The sequence below is a fragment of the Piliocolobus tephrosceles genome, chromosome 5 (assembly GCF_002776525.5).
Source record: "Piliocolobus tephrosceles isolate RC106 chromosome 5, ASM277652v3, whole genome shotgun sequence".
In the NCBI taxonomy this organism is placed as follows: Eukaryota; Metazoa; Chordata; class Mammalia; order Primates; family Cercopithecidae; genus Piliocolobus; species Piliocolobus tephrosceles.
This window is the reverse complement of record NC_045438.1, coordinates 4,635,906-4,641,993: the sequence shown is the minus strand read 5'-3', so window position 1 is coordinate 4,641,993 and position 6,088 is coordinate 4,635,906.

The window sequence follows — 6,088 nt, the reverse complement described above, 5'->3', positions numbered from 1 at the left end:
GGGGGCAGCAGAAACTCCCAAAGCGATCTAGAGAGATCAGAGTATCAGAGACTAGTGCCTCTCCCAAGCAAAGGCTGGGGAGATGCCAAGACCAAGAGAAGCTCTGAATTCAGAATAAGAGTGGGTCGCATTGTCGTTCTCAAAGAATATGTCCACCTGGAACCTCAGAATATGACCTTACTTGGAATAAAGGTCTTTACAGAAGTAATCTTGGGATGAGATCATGCTGGATTTGGTTGAACACCAAATCCAATGACAAGTGTCCTTATCAGAGATAGAAGGAGAGAGATACAGAGAGAAGGCCATGTGAAGATGGAAGTAGAAATTGGAGTTCTGCAGCCCTAAGCCAAAAAAAAAAAAAAAAAAGCCAAAGGTTGTTGGTAGTCACTTGAAGCTTGGAGAGAGGCATGGAACAGATTCTCCCTCAGAGTCTGCAGGAAGAACCAATTTTACCAACACTCTGGCCTCCAGGACTGTAAGAGAACAAATTGCTGCTATTTTAAGTGATCTAGTTTGTGATGATTTGTTATAGCAGCCCTAAGAAGCTACTATAAGAATGGAGCCAACAAGAGCTGCTGTGGCAAAGGGACCTACAGGCAGCCTCACAGAGCCTCATCCTGCACACTGTGTGCACAGAAAGCAGCGAGGCTTCCCAGCCCAAGGGGTATAGAGAATTGGAGTGGCCCAGTGGAGCATTTAGGCCAGGAAAGGAGAGGATCAGAGCGTGAACAAATTGGGCCTGGGATAATGGCTTGGACTTCCCTGTTCTCAGTGACAGACCCAGCATGATGCAAGAGCAGTTCAGCCACTCCTCAGGGAAACTGGGAAGGGCCTCAGTATAGCAGCCTTCCAGGAGGGATGAGGAACATCATGGAGGAAATCATGAGGTCCTTGGTGTATAACATATAGCCCACAGACCTCTCTGCCCGCTGACAAGTTATGGCATGAGCTGCCTCTACTGTTTTCTCACTCAGGAAGAATAGAAAAGATTGGGAGAGGGAAGAAAGCCTGAAAATCAAATATTTACCCAAAATAGGCCAGGTACTTAAATGAAAGAAACCATTTTACACTGGAAGGAAAAGTAACTTTTAACTGGCATGTTTAACTTAAATCCAGTATTAGCCACATAGGAGGCCCAAGGAAAAAGTGAAGTATAGAAAATATTCTATGTTTCGGTAGCTCGGAGTTGTTTGTGCAAGAGTTCTATACTTCATCTCCATCTTTTGTGGTATGAGGTCTTTCTCGGGTGATTCTTCTGCCTTTCATGACAAGATTCCCTGGTGGTTCCAACCACCTTCCCCCAAGTCTTCCAGATGGCTCGAATATAGTGAAAGCCTAGAGGGAACCCACTGTAAACTCCAGATGACACTTTGTATAATACATAAGATTGCTCAAAAGGGGTGAGTTTCTTTTTTTTTCTTTCCTCTCTCCAAGTTTATTTTATCATGAAAACTTTAAAATTGCAAAATAGTTGAGAAAACAGTTAAATGAATATTCTTATACTCCTCACTCAGATCCAACAATACATTTTGGATTGCTAACATTTTGCTATTATCTCAGTCTCTCTCTGTATCTATCTATCTCTAGATATAACTATTTCTCTGTATAGATAGATAGGTAGATGACAGATACTCTTTAAATGACAAACAATAAGCAACATATATTTAAAGTGCAGAATTTTATGACATTTGCCATATGTATGCACCCATGAAACCATCACTGGAATCAAGTAATAAATATAACCACAAGTTTCACCCGAAAACTTCCTTCTGCCCCTTATACCTTCCTCCTCGCCTCCTCTCCCTTCTCACCATTCATCCCAACAAAACCTAAGATCTGCTTCCTGTCACTATAGATTAATTTGCACTTTCTAGATTTTTATATGAATGGATTCACACAGTATATACTGTTTTTTAGGAGTGGCTTCTTTCACTTAGCATAATTATTTTGAGATGCATCTAGGTTGTTACATGTGTTAATAGTTTATTTCTTTTATTGCTGCATTGTTTACTATTGTGTGTAAACCATAATTTGTTTATCCATTCACTTGTTGATGAAAATTTTGGTTGTTTCCAACAAGCCACCCTACTGTGAACATTTCTATACAAGTCTTTGTGTGGACATGTTTTCATCTCTTTTGGGTACATATCTATGAGTGGAATAGCTGGGTCATCATACCATGTATGTAAGTGTAACATTTTAGAAAACTGCCAAACTGTTTTCTAAAGTGGTTATACCAAGTTATATTTACACCAGTAATGTATGAGTGTTCCAGCTGTTTCAAATTCTTGCTAACACTTGTGTTCAACATTTGTAATTTTAGCCACACTTATAGGTGTGTAGGGAATTCTCCTTATGGTTTTAATCTGCATTTCCTTAATGCCTAATGATATTGAGCATTTTTGTGTGTGCTTACTTACTTCCTCCATATGTCCTCTTTGGTGAAATATCTGTTCAAATCTTCTGCCCTCTTTTAAAATTGTTTCTTGTCTTATTAGTAAACTGTCAACGTTCTTTTTATATTCTAGAAAAGCATTATCTACTGCATATATGCTTTGCAAATATTTCTCCAAGTGTGTGGCCTGCCTTTTTATTTTTTATAACAGAGTCTTTTGAAGAACAAAGGGTATAATTTAATAATGGTGAGATATCAAGTATTTGCTTTTCTTTATCTGTTTTGCACACATTGCCAGTAAAGAAAGCAAAGTGTAGTTAGATAGGCACATAAGTTTTAGAGCCAGACAGGTATGAGTGAATCTCACTTCTCCACTTACAGGTTAAACTCATATGATCTCAGCTGTCTCATCAGAATAGGGGTAAAATGTCAGTGACAGACCCATAAGATTCTTGTACAGAATTACGTGTGTGTGTGTGTGTGTGTGTGTGTGTGGTGTAAAGCACTTAGTAACTGGCATGTGGTAAGTATTCAATCTTTAAAAAAATAGCTATTATCTTCCTGAATTTGTATCATGGTTTTGCCTGTATGTGTACTTTTTAGGAACATGGAGGTGCAAATTGGAAATTTAACGAAGTCCGTCAAACCTTTTTGACACTGTCTTGACCAGGGTAGGGGCCCATCTGTGTCACTGGAGGCTACGCCTTCTTCTCCTGGCACACAAACCTAGAGGAATGGTTTCAGGACTAGATAAGAAAATGGTTGCTTATTCCTAACAGTCACAGTGACAGTTGTTCACTCAGGAGCAAGCATGAGTGAAGCGTATTAGAGTAACACAAGTGTACTCTGGTTTCATCCATAGGCCTCCCACAGTAGGTGAATGTGGTCACCACCATTTTACAGAGGACTACAAAAGGCTGCTGACTCATGTGTTTTGCTTTCTCAGCAGAGTGCAAAGGTGAGACGGCATCAATTTATCAGGAAATTCTTCCTTAAACTGGAGTAGTTTCTGGGAATATGCCTACAGACCTGACAATGAATCTTAGGAGGGAACCTGTTGAAGAAGGGTTTGAACACTAGGTTGGTTAAAGGGCTGACTGGTCCATAAATATGGGAATCTTATTTTCTATGTCACATTGCTCATGGCCTGCTCAACAGTTCTTTCTTCCTCCTTTTTGCTAATAAAATCCAATTTTATTTGAATTGCAGCTTGCCCAGCTTCAAGGGATAAATCATGACTGAACTAAGTCAATTATAGTAATTCTGTTCCCCGTTGCCAGTGATTGGCTTAGAGGTCTAGCCAATGAGACCTAAGAAGTCAGCTGATGGATTCTAGGAAAGATCTTTCTTTATGCTGTGGGTGAGTCAGGCAGGTAGAATGCTCTCTTTTGGTTCCAACCCATCCTTCCTGCTTTGAACCTTTTCATGTGAAGTTGTGATGTTGGAGCTGCTGTAGCCATCTTGCAACCACAAGAGGGAGTCACAGAGAGGCATACATAGAGTTCTTACTTCATTGAGCCATAGACCCCACCCTGGAGGTGCCTACCTCCAGACTTCTTGTGAGGCAAGATTGAAATCAAGGTGTTATTCTGTTATTTCCGTTTTAACCCCAATTCAGTCCAGGTGCAGTTTGATGTTTTAGTCAGAGTTTGAGAAGGTAATCTAGTACAAGGCCTAACTGATAATTTCTAGTTAAGTGTTGCTCAGATTCTTCTCATTGTAATCTCCACACTGGACTGTTCTTTAATATATCGCCAAGGAGTCTAACTCTACTGACAGATGTCTCCTGTCTCGGAATCAACCTGGTACTAAGGAAGATTGTGCAGAATGTGGCTGCTCCTGATCCTGGCATGTCTTTGATAAACAAGCTTATTCACACAGTTGTGTTGAGGCAGCAGACCTTTCCTTATTGAAAGGATCTCTAGTTGTATTATTGCTATTGGTTGTAGACAAGGTCATGCTTGCTGTTATAGCCTGAATAATTGATTCTACAAATCAGTCCACAAACAAAAACTCAATATTTTCTGGATGGCTGTTTCTTTAGTCTTTATATTGGTTCTTTACAATGTTTCTTGGCAAGCCTGTTATTTTCTTTTAAACTTGTTGAAATCTGCTGCATGCTTAACACCAAAATATGTTTTACTTGTCCTAATGGCTAATTACTTGAAGTGGGAAAATATCTCCAATACAGACTGATTAACAACATAGGCTTGGAAGTTACCACCCACACGTGGAGCCACTCATCCTCAATGCAAATATTTCATATAATTACATGAAACCAAAGAAGCTTAAACCATATCTTTTGGGAGAAGAGGAAGCCGGCTTCCTGTAGGAAGACTCTAGAGACCTCTATTTAGCTACCACAAATATCTTTTTATATATTTGTAGCTCTGGCGTACTTTAAAGTCAAAACTGGGGAGTGAAACTTCTGGAATTTTTGCTCAAATAACTTGACTGGATGTACATATTTATGAACTTAAAAAAAGTTATTACAAGCCAGCAGTATTCCATAAAACATCATACTTGTACACAATTCAGTTTCAGTAACAGCTTGTAAACTCGTAACGGGATCCCTTCCCCACCACCCACCTTTTTAAAAGAGGTATCTCTGCTTTGTTTTGGCCATAAAAGCAACATATGCTTCATGACAAAAATTCAAACTACGCATTCAAATGTCCATGTTTATAATGTAGAAATCTTCTGTAAGCTCATCCTCCCAAAGGAAATCACTACTATTTATTGCACAGACTTCCAGTTTCTTTTCTTTTTTTTTTTTTTGAGACGGAGTCTCGCTCTGTCGCCCAGGCTGGAGTGCAGTGGCCGGATCTCAGCTCACTGCAAGCTCCGCCTCCCGGGTTTACGCCATTCTCCTGCCTCAGCCTCCCGAGTAGCTGGGACTACAGGCGCCGCCACCTCGCCCGGCTAGTTTCCTGTAGTTTTTAGTAGAGACGGGGTTTCACCGTGTTAGCCAGGATGGTCTCGATCTCCTGACCTCGTGATCCGCCTGTCTTGGCCTCCCAAAGTGCTGGGATTACAGGCTTGAGCCACCGCGCCCGGCCGACTTCCAGTTTCTTACGTATACATAGTATATTTATAGAAATGGCATCTTACTCAACACACTGTTTTATAAACTGCTTTTGTCGCTTACAATGTGTATCTTGAACATCTTTCCAAGTCAGAGTTATATTCTTCATCTTTTAAAAGAGATGAATAATAGTCTATGCATAACAAATTAAGAAAAGTTTTCATTTACTGTTTTAAACAATTCCGCAAGAAACATTTATGTACCTGCATCCTTGTATACTTGTCTGATTATTTTTCTTTATTCTAAGAAGTGGAATTACTTTATTAAAGGATGGTGCTTTAAAATTTTAATACATATTGGCAGATTTCTCTAGAAAGTTTATATCAGGGCTGGGCATGATGGCTCATGCCTGGAATCCCAGCACTTTGGGAGTCTGAGGTGGGAGGATCACTTGAGCCCCAGGAGGTTGAGGCTGCATTGAACCATGATCCCACCACTGCACTGGAGCCTGGGAAACAGAGTGAGACTCTGCCTCTAAGAAAACAAAATAAAATAGAAAAGAAAAAGAAAGCTTGTATCAATTTGTATTCTTGTACACAATGAATGAGAGGACCCACTCTTCCCAATGTCCTTGCTGTTGCTAAGCAGTAACAATCTTTTGAGTATTT